Here is a 17,252-nt window from a genome sequence, read left to right on the forward strand (position 1 = left end):
AGAAGGATAGGGGTTAAATCCTCTCTGAAAGTTTGGTAGAATTCCCCAGGGAAGCCATCTGGTCCTGGGGTTTTATTCTTTGGGATGCTTTTGATTACTGTTTCAATCTCTTTCCTTGTGACTGGTCTATTCAGATTGTCTGTTTCTTCTTGATTCAGCTTTAGGAGGTTGTAAGAGTCTAAGAATTTATCCATTTCCTCTAGATTATCCATTTTGTTGACATATAGTTTTTCGTAGTATTCTCTTATAATCTGTTGCATTTCTGTGGTTCCTTTGTTATTTCTCCTCTTTCATTTCTAATTTTGTTTATCTGAGCTTTCTCTCTTTTTTTCTTTGTAAGTCTGGCTATGGGTTTGTCAATTTTATTTATCTTCTCAAAGAACCAGCCCTTTGTTTCATTGATTCTTTCTACTGCCTTTTTTGTTTCAATAGCATTTATTTCTGCTCTGATATTTATTATTTCTCTCCTTCTGCTAACTTTGGGCTTTGTTTGTTCTTCTTTTTCTAATTCAGTTAGGTGTAATTTGAGATTTCTTATTTGGAATTTTTCTTGTTTGTTAAGATGTGCCTGTATTGTGATGAAATTCCCTCTTAATATGGCTTTTGCTGCATCCCATATGAGTCGGTATGATATGGTATCATTTTCATTTGTCTCCAGATATTTTTTGCTTTCTCCTTTAATTTCTTCAGTGATCCATAGCTTATTCAATAGCATGTTGTTTAGTCTCCAAATCTTTCTCCCTTTCTCAGCTTTTTTCTTGTAATTAATTTGTAGCTTTATAGCATTGTGATCAGAAAAGATGCTTGTTATTATTTCAATTTTCTTAAATTTATTGAGGCTTGCCTTGTTTCCCAATATATGGTCTATCCTTGAGAATGTTTCATGCACACTTGAGAAGAATATGTATTTTGCTGTTTTCAGATGGAGTGTTCTATATATGTCTATTAAGTCCAACTGGTTTAGCTTTTCATTTGATTCCGCTGTTTCCTTATTGATTTTCTGTCTGGATGACCTATCCATTGATGTGAGTGGAGTGTTGAGGTCCCCTACTATTATTGTGTTATTATTAATATCTGCTTTTAGGTTTGTTAATAGTTGCTTTATGTACTTTGGTGCTTCCGTGTTGGGTACATAGATAGTTTTAAGTGTTATTTCTTCTTGATGGAGTGTCCCTTTGATCATCATATACGGCCCCTCTTTGTCTCTCTTTACCTGTCTTATCTTGAAGTCTACTTTGTCTGATATAAGTATTGAGACACCTGCTTTCTTTTGTTTGCCATTAGCTTGGAGTATCGTCTTCCATCCCTTCACTCTGAGCCTGTGCTTGTCATTGGAGCTGAGATGTGTTTCCTGGAGGCAGCATATTGCTCGGTCTTGTTCTTTAATCCATCTCGCCACTCTGTGTCTTTTGCTTGGAGAATTCAATCCATTTACATTTAGGGTGATTCTTCATATATGAAGGCTTAAAGCTGTCATTTTATCACTTGTTTTCTGGTTCTCCTGCATTTCCTTCATTTCTCATCCTGTGTATTTTGGTCTACCCATTGAAATATGTAGTTTTTTACGATGTGTTTCTTTGTTTTCTCTGTACTTATTCTTTGTGTCTCTACTCTGCTTTTTTGTTTAGTGGTTACCCTGAGGTTTGTATTCAGAATCTCGTGTATAAGATAGTCCATTTTCTGATGGCTTGTTATTTCCTTAGTCTAAACTGATTCAGTCCCTTTCCTCCTCCCCTCCTAAGTTGTTTTTCTCACATCTTATTCCATCTTGTGTTGTCAGTTTGTGGTTAAACTGACAAGATTATCTTTGTTTTTGGTGTTTTCCTTCCCTAGTATCTTTAATGCTATACTTGAGTGTTTGCTATCCTATTCTGATTCTGTCTACCTATTTATTTCCTTACTCTGTGTTTTGTGACTCCTTTCTCCCCTTTTTTTCCCCAGGTATGAAGGCCTTCTTGAGAATTCCTTCTAGGGTGGTGTCTCATGGCTACAAAGTCCCTTAGCTTATGTTTGTCTGGGAAAGTTTTTATTTCTCCGTCATATCTGAAGGATGTTTTTGCTGGATAGAGTATTCTTGACTGAAAATTTTTGTCATTCAAAGATTTGAATATGTCATTCCATTCTCTCCTAGCTTGTAAGGTTTCTGCAGAGAAATCCACTGAAAGCCCAATAGGGGTTCCTTTGTAGGTTATTTTCTTTTGCCTTGCTGCTCTTAGTATTCTTTCTTTGTCATTCATTTTTGCCAGTTTTACTACTATATGCCTTGAAGTAGGTCTTTTTACATTGACGTATCTAGGAGATCTGGACCCTCTTCCACACAGATTTCCCTCTCTTTCCCTAGGTTTTGGAAGTTCTCTGCTATTATTTCTTTGAACATACTTTCTGCTCCATTCTCCTTCTCTTCTCCTACTGTAATACCTATAATTCTTTATGTTGCATTTCCTAATTGAGTTGGATATTTCTTAGAGACTTTCTTCATTTCTTTTTAGCCTTAGTTCTCTCTCCTCCTCTATCTGGAGCATTTCAGCATGTCTATCTTCGATTATGCTTATATGCTCCTCTATGATGTCCACTCAAGCATTCAGGGAATGGGTATTTTATTCCTTCCATTGTGTCTTTCATCTCTAATATTTCTGATTGATTCTTCTTTATAGTTTCAATCTCTTTTGTGAAGTAGCTCCTGAACTTGTTGAATTGTTTCTCTACATTCTCTTTTACTTTATTGAGTTTTTTGATGATAGCTATTTTGAATTCTTTGTCATTTAGATTACATATTTCTGTGTCCTCAGGACTGAATTCTGGGTACTTGTCATTTATTCTCTGGTCTGGAGATTTGATATAGTGTTTGATATTGCTAGAGGAGGTGGTTCAGTTCTTATGCATCCTGATATTATTTTATTGCAGTTATCGCCTATTGCCACTTGGTGGGGGTCAAGAGCCACATATTCTGAGCCCTCTGCCTTCAGAGGAGATCCCAGGCAGTGGAGTGGTGAGGTGGGTGGGGGTAGGGTTGCTTTCTCCTGCATGCACTGTAGGCTTTCTCGCTCTGCTCTCACTATCTGCTCTCCTGGGATGTTGGCCTGCTGGGGTCACCCCCGACGAAAGCTTTTGCCCTGACAGAGGTCTTCGCTCTAGGCCGCATGAGCCCTCGGGGTCCTTAATGTTCCCATGAATGAACATCCCCTCCCCCATTCCTTCACTCTTGGAGCCTCCCGCAGTCACAGATTGCAGTCTTTAGGGGAGGGACCAAAGTTCTCTCTTACCTTGTTCCAGCTCCTCTGAGGGAGGCTCCAACCTCACCACCCTCCATCATATGGCTGCGTGTCTCTCAGATGTTTTTTGTGTTGTGTTAGGATGTCCTCTCTTCGAGTATGGATGTCCCTTTTCATTGTATGTTGGAGGAGAGAGAATCCTGGGCAAGTTCACTCTGCCATGATGCTGACGTCACTCCTGTTTTGAAGTTTTTTACCAAAATAAGTTATATTTTTTTATATGTTTTATATATATATTTTTGTAGACCGTATCTTATTTGAGCTTCACAGTAATACTATGCTTTGGAAAGGGAAAGTATGACTATCAGTATTATTTAGGCGAGGAAACAGAAAGAAAGAGATTAAATGACTTGCCCAAACTTATCTAGCTCTATTGTCACCAGAATCAGGACTAGAACACTGATTTCCTAACTCCCAGTTCAGTCCCTTTTCCACCATTCCACCTTAAGAGCAAACATCCTCCAAAAATTTGTAATAAGACAAGAGGACTTAGCAGTCATTGAACCCCTACCCTGGGCTCCCATTATAATTGTAGGGCCTTCCTTTTTCAAGGGAGGGTCTTCTTTTGCCACAGTGTGCTCCCCCAGATTCATATGCAGTTCATGTGCTTGGAGCCCCACCAGGCACTTTACATACCATTATCTTGATTTGTTCCCCAGGATCTCCACTGAGGGTATTATTTACCCAAGTTACCAATAAAGAAACTGAAGCCCAGAGAAGGCAGATAAATTAGCTTAAAATCCCAGAGCTTGTAAGTGGTGACTGGAGCTGAGACCAGGTCTTCTGATACTCTGGTCCTCTTTCTTAGGGATCCAGAAACATTAGCCATAATAGGAATCAAGCATAGATCTTCTCAAGACATGAGCAGGTTCATGAAATTTATTTGCATGAGGCAGATTCTAGGACTGGGATACCATGCAATATAGTAGAGAACCTTCAGTTTCTCTAGAAGAGGCAAATACTCTTTCCACTAGGTATCCACACAGAAACACAAGAGCATACTTATATGGTATATGCTGCCCTACCTCCCCCTGCCAGGTCACAGCTATAGCATCTTGACAACCTATTTAAACCAATTTGTGGTAACTGGAAGCAAAGTATCATTCCTGACAGGCTGACTCATTGAACCTCTGTAAACTTTGAAAGAGGGAATCATTAGCCAAACTGTTCAAGAACAAGGGAGTCCCAGAGAGGTACGTACAAACCATCCAGGTGTTGGGATTGGGTTTTTTCTATTTTTTTCTGTCCCCCCCCCCTTCCTTTTTCAATCATATTCAAAGAGCAAACAAGTTATTTTCACCTTAGCAAGCAAGGTGGGAAGAATATCACATCCTTTATTCTTTGGTGGGTCTTCACCAAAGGATCAAGAGGGCTAACAGCATCTAGGTAATTCAGGATGGCTTCAGAATTATTGGAGAGCACTGTGTACACATGACAGAATTATCTAGATAGGTAAAAGGTATTGCAAATACTGCAGGAAAATCCAGTTAGAGGTCTCCAAGTCCATTCTTTTTTTTTTAAGATTGACCCTGAGCTAACATCTATTGCCAACCTTCTTTTTCTTTTTCTTCTTCTCCCTAAAGCCCCCCAGTACACAGTTGTATATTCTAGTTGTAGGACCTTCTGATTGTGCTATGTGAGACACCACCTCAGCATGGCTTGATGAGCAGTGCTAGGTCCACGCCCAGGATCCGAACCTGCGAAACCCTGGACTGCCAAAGTGGAGCACGTGAACTTAACCACTCAGCCAGGGGACTGGCCTCCTCCAAATCCATTCTAATTTACAGCTTCCACACTGTTTACCTGCAGTGTAGGCAGTGCATCTGTTTAGAAATCCTTGTAAGAAACTATGGCTATGCAAATTGGTCCAACAAATAGCTGAATGTCACATTGCTCTGTTAGAGAGGGAAAAGCAGACCTAGCCATAAGTACTAAATTTTATCTCATAGCATCTGAGCATCCTAGATAGCGTGGCAGCTTTGTCATGCTATATGGCACAGGTCATTATATAACTCACAAAACTCCTCTCCAGCAGGCCAGGCTTTCCTGGGGTTAACTCTTGCCGTAGGACTAGGATGAGGAAAAACAGCTCTTCTTAAGCTGCAGCCACAAATGACATCTCCTTGACCCTACAGTTGAGCTCCTGATCCCTTGGAGAGAAACTTGAGTAAAGACAGCTGTGGCAGCAGAGAAAGTTTCTTCTTGGCAGTGGTGGTTTGTGATTTCAGAGCTGTGAGCATTGAGCTAGAAAGCAAGGCTGAGAGAGGACCAGGAAATAAATGACCCTGGGAAATGGGAAACTCAGTGAAGAAAGGACCTGACTTTCCTCCCCTCAAAAAGATGTGCTTTGCAAGGTTTATCTTTTCATCTGGACAGGTGGATCTCAAAATTTTTACTCCTTATACTACTTGAGTAGCATGAGTCTCAGCTATTTACTAGATTAAATAAACTAGCCAGAAACAAAAAAAACACATTTGTGGTATTTTTACTGAATCCCTGTGATTGTCACTTCCTTTAAACATGTTTGTTTTGGTGCTTTTAAGTTTTGATTGAAATCCACAGTGGAAAATATGTTTCAAAGGGGAGAAAAAAGCCACACCCAACATACATCTGTGCCTTGCCTTTTGACCCAGCCCACAGAACGATTGGAAGAATCTTTGCAGACCCACCAGAGATCCCCGGATTCCACTTGGAAAACCATTGATCTAAAAATGACATCTTGATTTCAGAACCTTTCTCTTGTTCTGGAATTATCTGTTATTGACCACAGAGAGCTGCTACTGACGATTCCTGGGACAGGGCCCTGTATAGTGAGAGGTGAGCCCGAATATGGGAAGAAGAAATCTCTTTCTCTTTCTCTTTCTCAGTGGTTGTTTTGGTACAGTACGATATATATACTTAGTATGCTATCTATGGGCTCAAATTCTTCTTCTTCTTCCTCTTCTTCCTCCTGCTCCTTCCTCCTCCTCCTCTTCTATTTTTTTTTCCTTTTTTTGAGGAAGACTAGCCCTGAGCTAACATCCACTGCCAATCCTCCTCTTTTTGCTGAGGAAGATTGGCCCTGAGCTAACGTCTGTGCCCAGCTTCTTCTATTTTATATGTGGAATGCCTGCCACAGCATGGCTTGATAAGCGGTGCCCAGGTCCATGCCTGGATCTGAACAGGCGAACCCCACCACTGGAGTGGATGGAGCCCATGAACTTAACCGCTGTGCTGCTGGCTGGCCCTTCATCTTCTATTTTTTGTTTGTTTCTTTCCTCTATAGTAAAAATTTCCCCAAGCTCTCAATGCCTAGATGATTTTTGCTTGGTACATTCCTCTAATTGGAGTTTCAAAATCACAGTTTCTTATTTGGGTGCGGACTCTTCCTAAATAGTTAAGCACCTAAATTATTGTAAAAGCAGCTGGCCACTGCCCATGCCTTGTAGACAGGTAGCTGAGATGGCACCAGAGAAGAGAAGCCTGCAGGTCTGTACCCTTCACTGTACCAGAATGTGAAGCTCTATTGAGATACATGTAGGAAAGGAGAAGAACCTTCATGGAGGGAGCAGCCATCTTGCAATGAGCCGCCAACATGGACAATATGAAGGGCAAGTCCAGCGAGTAATGGAACCATATCCTGGAAGCATGAAACTACAAATCTCACAACCGAGCTGAGCACTGAGAATGAGATGGTTCCTTTGGTCAAACTGCTCTGAAAATAAAGGAAAAGATTCCGACTCACCTTAAAGGTAGGGAATGTGTCTGTGTCTTCTCAGCTTAAACCACAGGGATCTCAGTAAGGATCAGGTCACTGACACTAACGGCTTCACTTTGGGCACAACCCCCAGCAGGATGGCCCCAGGCAAACGTAATTACCAGGAGTTGGGGGCCCATTATAGCCTTTTGATTTGGTCGCTCAAGCATCCTGTCAGACAGACGTAGAAAGAAGACTGACTCTTACCTCAAAAGAAGTAAACTGTAGGTTAAAGTATTTGGTTTTAGTTTCTGTCAGGTTGAGACTTTGAAAAGCAGACCTGTGGGTCTAGGAAACCACACACTGGATTCTATTGCTTTGGACCTCTGAAAATTCGAGGGTATAAGGAAGCGTATAACCCAAATTGAGACGACTACTTTTAATTGGCTGTTTTACTGTAGAGTGCCGTAACCCGCATTTTGTGTAAGTGGCTCTGGGTTGGAATGCAATCTAAGAAAAGGGCTGTTTCTGGTTCTTCAAGATAGTCTGGAGGAATCTCAAAAGTTAAAATAACATAAAACTTGCCCTGCCATCCTTCGGTTACACCATGAATGTTTCTCTCTTCCAAGCACTTCTGCATGTGGGTAAGCGTTCTAGCAGAGATGCTGTTACAGTCTGGCATGGGAAATCAAAGGAGCCAAGTGTTCAGAGTTGGGCACAAGAAGTAAGGAACCAGAGCCAGGAGACCAGTCAAAAGAGAGATTTCCTATAGAAGAGAAATAAAAACTAGGAACCAAAAAGATCAGATGTCTTTGATTAGGGTAAGAAAGAATATGATTCGGAGGGGGAAAGGTACACAGAGACAGATTGTGAGTTGAGAGGAAACTAACTTCAGTTGGGTAGAGAAGATTTATTCAGATTGCAGGGAGGAAATTGGAAAGAACTGTAAAGCTAGAGTCTGTATCCAGTTTAAATATCTGTGTGGCTGGATCTGGGGGCCAAAGTAGTTCCTAGAGCGCATAGAGGTGTACATTTTGCTCAAGGCAGCTGTCTTGAGGAAAGGAAGTGGACTAGGGGCATTGCAGAGGGCAGAGAGTTCCAAAAGCCCCTCTGATGGCCCCCACAAAGGTAGAATCCAGCCATAAATTGCCTGCTAGACAGCCACCAGTTCTGTTTCCCAAACCTGTACTTACAGATTCTTTCTTTACGTTCAGATGTTTTTAAGAAGAATCGGCTTGGAGCAAATGTACTAAATTCAAAACATTCTAAACCACATTTGAATCTTGTTTAAAAGATGAAGGGATGAGAAGTGTGATTCTGTTCACTTGTTTAGAAATGGTCGTTGCAGACAGGATCCTAGGCGTTTCATTCTCTCTTCTCTTGGTTTATTCTGCTTTCAACTGCCATCAGACCTCGTTCAATACAAACAGTCAGTAATTGGGCTTTTGGAAGGGGGAAAAGTGGTTATTTAAAATCGCCTCCTTATGTTCTATTGCTGCACCCCTTGACATTTGCTTCCAGGGAAATGTAGGCAGTGATGACAGACTAGATACTGCTTTGTCAGTTCAACTGTGAAATAAATTAGGATGCCATCCCCATCCTTGGCATCACTATAAATTAGAGGCCCAGAGAAAAATTCACTAGATCCTATTGAAGGCATTCGCTCCTTGAAGCCTAGCATCAGAGCAGTTTGGTGGCCTGGCTTGCAGGAGCAACAGGCTCTGGTGCACAAACCTCAGGAGCAGGAATTAAGGAGACCAATTTCTGGTCCTGCATCTGCTTCTAACTGCCTGTGAGGCTTTAATCTAATTGTTGACCTGCTTAGGGCTTCCGTCTTCCTGTGCATCAAATGTGAAAACAAAGACTAGCCTCCCTTACTTGCAAGGACGCTTGAGGATAAGATGACAACCAAATGTGTCTGCCTTAGCTGGGGAAGAAGGAACGGGGTCAGAGAGAGAAAGCACATTGCAATAGCTGAATTTTTCACTTGATTGCTTATTTTTTTGAATTCTCATCTCCCTCTTCTCTGGGCTCCTGAATGGTCTGGACACACTTTTATTTTTCTTTAAGTAAAGTTTTTATTGAAAGTTTTTCTGTTTTTATTAAACAAAAAAGTCTTCAGCTCGATGAATTTTCACCACGTGAAAATTTTCTTGACTTATTGGACTGGTTAGGACTCTAAGTACAATACTTAATAAAAGCAAAGAGAGCAAGTACCTTTGTCTTAGTCTTGATCGCAGAAAGCAAGCTTTCAATACTTCAATTAAGTATGATATTTGCTGAAGTTTACTTTTGTAGGTATCCTTTATCAGATTGAGGCAGTTCTATTCCTAGTTTGAAATTATTTTTAAATGTTTAAAGGATACTGAATTTTATGAAATGCATTTTCCTCCTCAATTAAAATGAGCCTTGGATTTTTTTTTAATATGATGAACTATAGTAATTGAATTTTTTGAATGGTAACTCAATCGTGTATTTCTGGAATAAACCCAATTTGGTTATGGAGTATTAGTCCTTTTATATATTGCTAGTTTTTATACGCTTGTATTTTGTTTAGGATTTTTGTATCTCTCTTCATTAGAGTGTTTAACCTGTAATTTTCTTTTGTAATGTCCTTATTAGATTTTGATGTAAAAGTCATGTTAGCTTCATAATTTTAATTCTCTGGAAGAGTTTGAGTAAGATTGATGTTTTTTCTTTTTTAAATTTGTGGATCAATCAACTGGTGAATAACATCCAAGGCTAGAATGTTCTTAGTGTAGAAGTTTTAATTACTCATTCAATTTCTTTCATAGAGACAGGATTATTCAGATCTTCTCTTCCTTCTTGTGTCACTTTAAGTAGTTTGCATTTTTGCAAGCATTTATCCACTTCGCCTAAATTTTCAAATTTACTGTCAAAATGGTGTTCAAAATATTTTATCTTTTTCATATCTTAGAGGGATTTTTCTCATTATTTTTGTTACTGATTTCTATCTTACTTCTACTTTGATAGAGAACATATTTTGTATAATTTCCATCCTTTGTAGTTTGTTTAAAATTTCTTTATGGTCCAGTGTATGGTCTATTTTGGTAAATGTTCCATGCATGCTTTAAAGAATGTATATTCTGCAGCCGCCAACATTCAATTAAGTTAGTAAGTTCGAGTTTTAAATCATATTTTTTAGGTCATTAAATTTTTTTGTCTGTTTGTTACTGTGGGAGGAATATTAAAATATCACACTTTACAAATTAGAATTGTCTAGTTTTCCTTTTGGTTCTGTCTATTTTTGCTTTATATATTTTGAGACTATGTTATTAGCTACAAGTACATTTAGAACTGTTAGCCTTCCTGTTGAGTTAATCTTTTATCATTATGAAGAATCTTTTTTACCTATAGCAATACTTCTTTCCTTTAAGTCTACTTTGTCTGATATTAATGTAATCAGCTTTCTTTTGGTTGGTGTTTGTAATGTCATATCTTTTTCCATCCTCTTAAACTGTCTAAATCTTATAATTAAAGCATACCTTTTACAAGCAGCGTAGAGTTGGCTTTTGTTATCCATTCTGTGGTAGTCATAATAATGGTCCCTCAAAGATGTTGTATTAGTGGGTTCTCCAGAGAAACAGAACCAATAGGTTTTATATATATATATATACTTATATCCATAAAGGAGAGAGAGAGAGAGATTTGTTACAAGAATTGGCTGATGTGATTATGGAGACTGACAAATCATCCAAAATCTGCAGAGTTGAATTGATGTCCCAGTTTGAGTCCAAAGGCCAGCAGGCTGCTGTAGAATCAGAACTGATGTTCCACTTCAAAGGCCATCAGGTAGAAGAATTTGTTCTTACTCGGGGGAGAGTCGGCCTTTTGTTCTATTCAGACCTTCAACTGATTGGATGAGGCATATCCACATTATGAAGGGCAATCTGCTTTATTCAATCTACTGATTTAAATGTTAATCTCATCCAAAAACACTCTCACAGAAACACTTAGAATATTGTTTGACCAAATATCTAGGTACTTGTGGCCCAGTAAAGAGGACACATAAAACTAACCATCACAGATGTCTATATCCTATTGCTGGAACCTCGATTTATGTTACCTCATATGGCAAAAGGGACTTTGCAGATGTGAATAAGTAAAGGATTTTGAGATGAGGAGATTATGCTGGATTATCTGGGTGGGTCCAGTATAATTACAAGTATCCTTATAAGTGAAAGAGGGAGGCAAGACAGAGTCAAAGAGAGATTAAAGATGCTACACTGCTGGCTTTAATGATAGAGGAAGGTCTGTGAGGCAAAGAATGCAGGTGGACTCTAGAATCTTGAAAAGGCAAGGGGAATGGATACTCCTCTAGAGCCTCCAGAAGGAATGCAGCCCTGCCAACACCTTGATTTTAGCCCATGAAACACCTAAACACTTTTTGGATTTCTGGCCTCCAGAACTTTAAGATAATAAATTTGTGTTGTTTTAAGCCATGAAATTTGTGGTAATTCATTACAGCAGCAATAGGAAACTAACATACAGTCTGACGATCTTTGTCTTTTAATTGGAGCCAATTTACATTTAATGTAATTATTTATATATTTGAGCTTAAATCTATCATCTGTTTTTATTTGTCCCGCTTGTTTTATGTTCTTCCCTTTTCTCTCCTTTTTTTTTAACTTCTTTTGAACTAATGATTTTTTTTGGCTTTTTTTGCTAAGGAAGATTTGTCCTGAGCTAATGTCCATGCCAATCTTCCTCTAGTTTTTAGTATGTGGGCTGCCAGCACAGCATGGCTCCTAACAGAGCGTTTGTGCCTGGGAACTGAACCCAGGCCAGCAAGGTGGAGTGTGCTGAACTTAACCAGTAGGCCACTGGGGCTGGCCCTAATAATGATATTTTTAATCTCATTTCCCCTATTAGTTTAACATTATTTTGTTCTTTTTTAAAAATAGGTACCCTGCAGATTACATCATGAATCAAATAGGAACTTTTATTATTTCCCAGACAATGTAAGAGCCTAAAAACACTTTAAATCCTGTTATCACCATACACACATGCGCACGTGCACACACACACACACACACACACACACACACACACACACACCCCTTTTGTGTTCTCATTGCCATGTATCTTAATTTTATATATATTATTTCTATTTTAAATATAATTTTATATAAATTTTATTTATATTCTTGTTGTCATTGCTATTGTTTTATGCAATCAGTATTCATTAAGATTTGCCTACTATCTTTAATTTTATGTTGCTCTATATTTCTCCTTTCAATTTTGTGCTTTTCTATTTTCCTTCTACCTGAAGAATACCTTTTTAGCATTTCTTTTAGTGTAGGTCTACTGGTGACAAATTCTCTCCGTTTTTATTTTTCTAAAGTTGTCTTTATTTCCACCTTGATTTCTGAAAAATATTTTTGCTGAATGTAGAATTCTAACTTGGCAGTTTTTAAATCTCATTTTGAAGATATCATCCCATTGTTTTGTGGTTTCTGTTTCCTTGAGAAGTCAGCTGGAAGTCTTAATTTGGATCTTTTGCTAGTAAATTGACTTTTTTCTTATTCTAATTTTAGGATTTTTCTCTTGCTTTTTGGTTTTTAACAGATTTACTATAATACACTTGAGTGTAAATTTATCATGCTTGGGCCTTGTGGCATTTTTTGAATCTGTAACTGGATAAAGACATCAAGAATATAAAGATGTAATCTTTGGAAAATTCTCAGTCATTGTCTTCTCAAATATTGCTTGTGCCCCATTATCTGTCTCCTAACCTACTAGGATTACAGCTTCTTATCATGTCCCATATGTCTCTTATACTCTTTTCTGAATTTTTCATGATTTTGTATCTCCATGTAGTTCTTTTTTATCTTTATTGAGATATAATTTACATACTGTAACAGTCACCAATTCTAAGTGATTCAATGGTTTTCATTAAATTTATGCAATTGTGCAACCATCATGATGATCTAAATTTAAAACATTTCCATCATCCAAGAAGTTTTCTTGTGCCCATTTGCAGTTAATCCTCCTTCTTCTACTTCCAACCCTAGGCGACCACTGATTTGCTTTTTTCCCCCCAATTTTTTGGTATTATGGTAAAATGCACATAAGATTTACCATCTTAACCATTTTTAAGTGTACAATTAAGTGGTATTAAATGCATTCATAATGTTGTACAACCATTATCAACATCCATCTCCATAACTCTTTTCATGTTGTAAAACCAAAACTCTATACCCATTAAACAATAACTCTACGTTTCACCTCACCCAAGCCCCTGGCAACCATCCTTCTATTTCTGTCTCTGTGATTTTGGCTACTCTCAGTACCTCATATAAGTGAAATACAGTATTTGTCTTCTTGTGACTGGCTTATTTCACTTAGCATAATGGGCTCAAGTTTCATCCTTATTGTAGCATACATCAGAATTTCCTTCCTTTTTTAAGGCCAAATAATATTCCATTGTATATATATATATATATATATATATACACCACATTTTGCTTATCTGTTAGTCTCTTGATGGACACTTGGGTTGCTTCCACATTTTAGCTATTGTGAATAATCCTGCTATGAACATAGCTGTACAAATAGTTCTTTGAGACTCTTCCTTCAATTCTTTTGGGTATATGCCCAGAAGTGAAATTGCTAGATCATATGGTAATTCTATTTTAAATTCTTTGAGGAACCACCATACTGTTTTACACAGTGGCTATACCATTTTACATTCCCAAGAATAGTGTACAAGGGCTCCAATTTCTCCACATCCTTGCCAACACTTATTTTCTGTTTTTTGATAGTAGCTATCCTAATGGGTGTGAATTATCTCACTGTAGTTTTGATTTGCATTTCCCTAATGATTAGTGATGTTGAGCATCTTTTCATACGCTTATTGGTCATTTGTATATCTTCTTTGGGGAAATGTCTCTTCAAATCTCTTGCCCATTTTTTAATTCATTGTTTTGTTGTTGTTGAGTTTTAGGAGCTCTCTATATATTCTGGATATTAATCCCTTATCAGATATATGATTTGCAAGCATTTTCTCCCATTTTGTGGGTTGCCTTATTACTCTGTTGATATTATCTTTTGATGCACAAATTTTTAAAATTTTCTTGAAGTCCAGTTTGTCTATTTTTTTTGTTTTGTAGCCTGTGCCTTTAATGTCATATCCAAGAAATCATTACCAAATCCAATGTCATGAAACTTTTGCCCTATTTTCTTCTAAGAGTTTTATAGTTTTAGTTCTTACAGTTAGTCTTTGATCCAATTTTAGTTAATTTTTATATATGGTGTTAGGTAAGGGTCCAATTTCATTATTTTGCATGTGGACATGCAGTTTTCCCAGCACCATTTGTTGAAAAGACTGTCTTTTCCCTGTGATCCTCTTGACATCCTTGTCAAAAATCATTTAACCATATATGTGAAGGTATATTTCTGAGCTCTCTGTTCTATTGCATTTGTCTACATGTATGTCCTTATGCAAGTACCACACTGTTTTGATTACTGTAGCTTTGTAGTAACTTTTGAAATTAGGAAGTGTGAGTCTTCCAGCTTTGTTCTTCTTTTTTAAGATTGTTTTGGCTATTTGAGTCCCTTGATATTCCATATGAATTTTAGGATGACTTTTTTCTATTTCTGCAAAAAACATCATTGGGATTTTGATAGGGATTGCATTGAATCTGTAGACCACTTTGGGTAGCATTGACATCTTAACAGTATTAAGTCTTCTCATCTATGAACATGGGATGTGTTTCCATTTATTTATGTCTTCTTTAATTCCTTTCAGAAGTGTTTTGTAGTTTTCGTTGTACAAATATTTCACCTCCTTGGTTATATTAACTCCAAAGAATTTTATTCTTTTTGTGCTATTGTAAATGGGATATGTCTTTTAATTTCCTTTTCAAATTGTTCATTGTTGGCGTATAGAAATGCAACTGATTTTTGTATGTTCACTTTGTATGCTGCTACTTTGATGTATTCGTGTATTAATTCTAACAGTTCTTTTCTGTGGTATCTTTAAGATGTTCTACGTATAAGATTATATCATCTGCAGACAGGGATAATTTTACATTTTCTTTTCCAATATGGATGCCTCTTGCCCCTTTTTCTTGCCTAACTGCTCTGGCTAGAACTTCCAGTACTATGTTAAACAGAAGTGGTAAGAGTGGGCATCCTTGCCTTGTTCTTGATTTTAGAAGAATAGCTGTCAGTGTTTTACTGCTAAGTATGATGTTTGCTGTGGGTTTTTCATATATGGCTTTTATTATGTTGAGGTAGTCTCCTTCTAGTCCTACTTTTTTGAGTGGTTTTATCACAGGAGGGTGTTGAATTTTATCAAGGGGTTTTTCTGCATCAACTGAGTTGATCATGTGGGTTTTTTTCTTCATTCTGTTAATGTTGTGTATAACATTGATTGATTTTCATATATTGAACCATCCTTGCATTCTAGGAATAAATCTAACTTAATCATGGCATATAATCCTTTTAATATGCTGCTGAATTTAGTTTGTTAGTATTTCATGAGCATTTTTCCATCAATGTTCATAAGGGATATTGGTTTCTAGCTTTCTTTTCTTGTAGTGCTTTTGTCTGGCTTTGGTATCAGGGTGATGCTGGCCCAATAGAATGAGTTAGGAAGTGTTCCTTCTTCAGTTTTTTGGAAAAGTTTGAGAAGGACTGGTATTCTTAAATATTTGGTAGATTTCACCAGTGAAGCCATCAAGTCCAGGGCTTTTTTTCCTGGGAGGTTTTTTTAAATTACTAATTCAATCTCCTTACTAGTTAGAGGTCTATTCAGATTTACTATTTCTTTGTGATTTAGTCTTGGTGAGTTTTGTGTTTCTAGAAATGTGTCCAGTTCATCTAGGTCATCCAATTTTTTGGTGTACAATTGTTCATAGTACTCTCTTAAATAATTTTTATTTCTGTAGAATTGGTAGTAATGTCCCCACTTTCATTTCTGGTTTTAGTAATTTGAGACTTCTCTCTTTTTTTCTTAGTCCATCTAGCTAAATGTTTGTCAATTTTGTTGATCTTTTAGAAGAACTAACTTTTAGTTTCATTAATTGTCTGTATTATTTTTCTATTTCCTATTTCATTTATCTCTGCTCTAATCTTTACTGTTGCCTTCTGCCAACTTTGAGTTTAGTTAGTACTTCTTTTTCTAGTTTCTTAAGTTGTAAAGTTAAGTTGTGATTTGAGATCTTCTTTGTTTATCTATAGCTATAAATTTCCCCATTAGCACTGCTTTCACTACATCTCATAAATTTTTGTATGTCGTGTTTTTGTTTTCACTCATATGGAAGTATTTTCTAATTTCCTTTGTGATTTCTTCTTTGATCCATTGGTTGCTTAAGTTTGTTGCTTAATTTCCACAAATTTGTTAGTTTTCCAGTTTTGCTTCTGATATTGATTTTTAACTTCATCCCATTGTGGTCAGAGAAGATACTTTGTATGATATCTTTCTTTTTAAATCTCTTGAGACTTAATTTGTGGCCCAACATATGGTCTATCCTGGAAAATGTCTCATGTGCACTTGGGAAGAATGTCTGTGCTCTTCTTTTTGGATAGAGTGTTCTGTATGTGTCTGAGATATAGTTGGTTTATTGTGTTGTTTAAGTCTTTTCTCACTTATCTTCTATCTGGTTGTTTTATCCATTATTGAGTGTGGGATATGGAAGTCTCCAGCTATTATTTTTATGTCTATTTCTCCCTTCAATTCTGACAGTTTTCGCTTCATATAGTTTGGTGATCTGTCATTAGGTGAGTAAATGCTTATAATTATTATATCTTCTTGCTGTATTAAACCTTTTATTAATATATAATATCCTTCTTGTCTCATGTAAACTTTTTTAAATAGTATTGTGTTTTATTTTTAATTTCAATTTCTTTTTTTTTCTTTTTTCTTTTTTTTTGAGGAAGACTAACCCTGAGCTAACATCTGCCAATCCTCCTCTTTTTGCTTAGGAAGACTGGCCCTGAGCTAACATCCATGCCCATCTTCCTCTATTTTTTATATAAGGGATGCCTGCCACAGCATGGCTTGCCAAGAAGTGCCATGTCCACACCTGGGATTCGAACCAGGGAACCTTGGGTCACCAAAGCGGGAACATGTGCACTTAACCGCTGCACCACCGGACTGGCCCTCTTTTTTTTTTTTTTTTAAAGATTTAATTTTTCCTTTTCTCCCCAAAGCCCCCTGGTACATAGTTGTATATTTTTAGTTGTGGGTCCTTCTAGTTGTGGCATGTGGGATGCCACCTCAGCATGGCATGATGAGAGGTGCCGTGTCCGTGCCCAGGATCTGAACCAGCAAAACC

The 17,252-nt window shown here is 37.4% G+C and overlaps 1 protein-coding gene across 1 annotated transcript in view; it reads left to right on the plus strand.

Annotated features, from left to right (window-relative positions):
- The first annotated feature begins 5,910 nt into the window (after positions 1-5,910).
- Positions 5,911-17,252, plus strand: part of ASIP (agouti signaling protein) — a 116,757-nt gene continuing 105,415 nt past the window's right edge. Inside the window, exon 1 of the mRNA XM_070588068.1 lies at positions 5,911-6,089. The gene's annotated coding sequence lies outside the window, so the exon portion shown is untranslated. The remainder of the gene's footprint in view (positions 6,090-17,252) is intronic.

The sequence above is a fragment of the Equus przewalskii genome, chromosome 21 (assembly GCF_037783145.1).
Source record: "Equus przewalskii isolate Varuska chromosome 21, EquPr2, whole genome shotgun sequence".
Taxonomy (NCBI): Eukaryota; Metazoa; Chordata; class Mammalia; order Perissodactyla; family Equidae; genus Equus; species Equus przewalskii.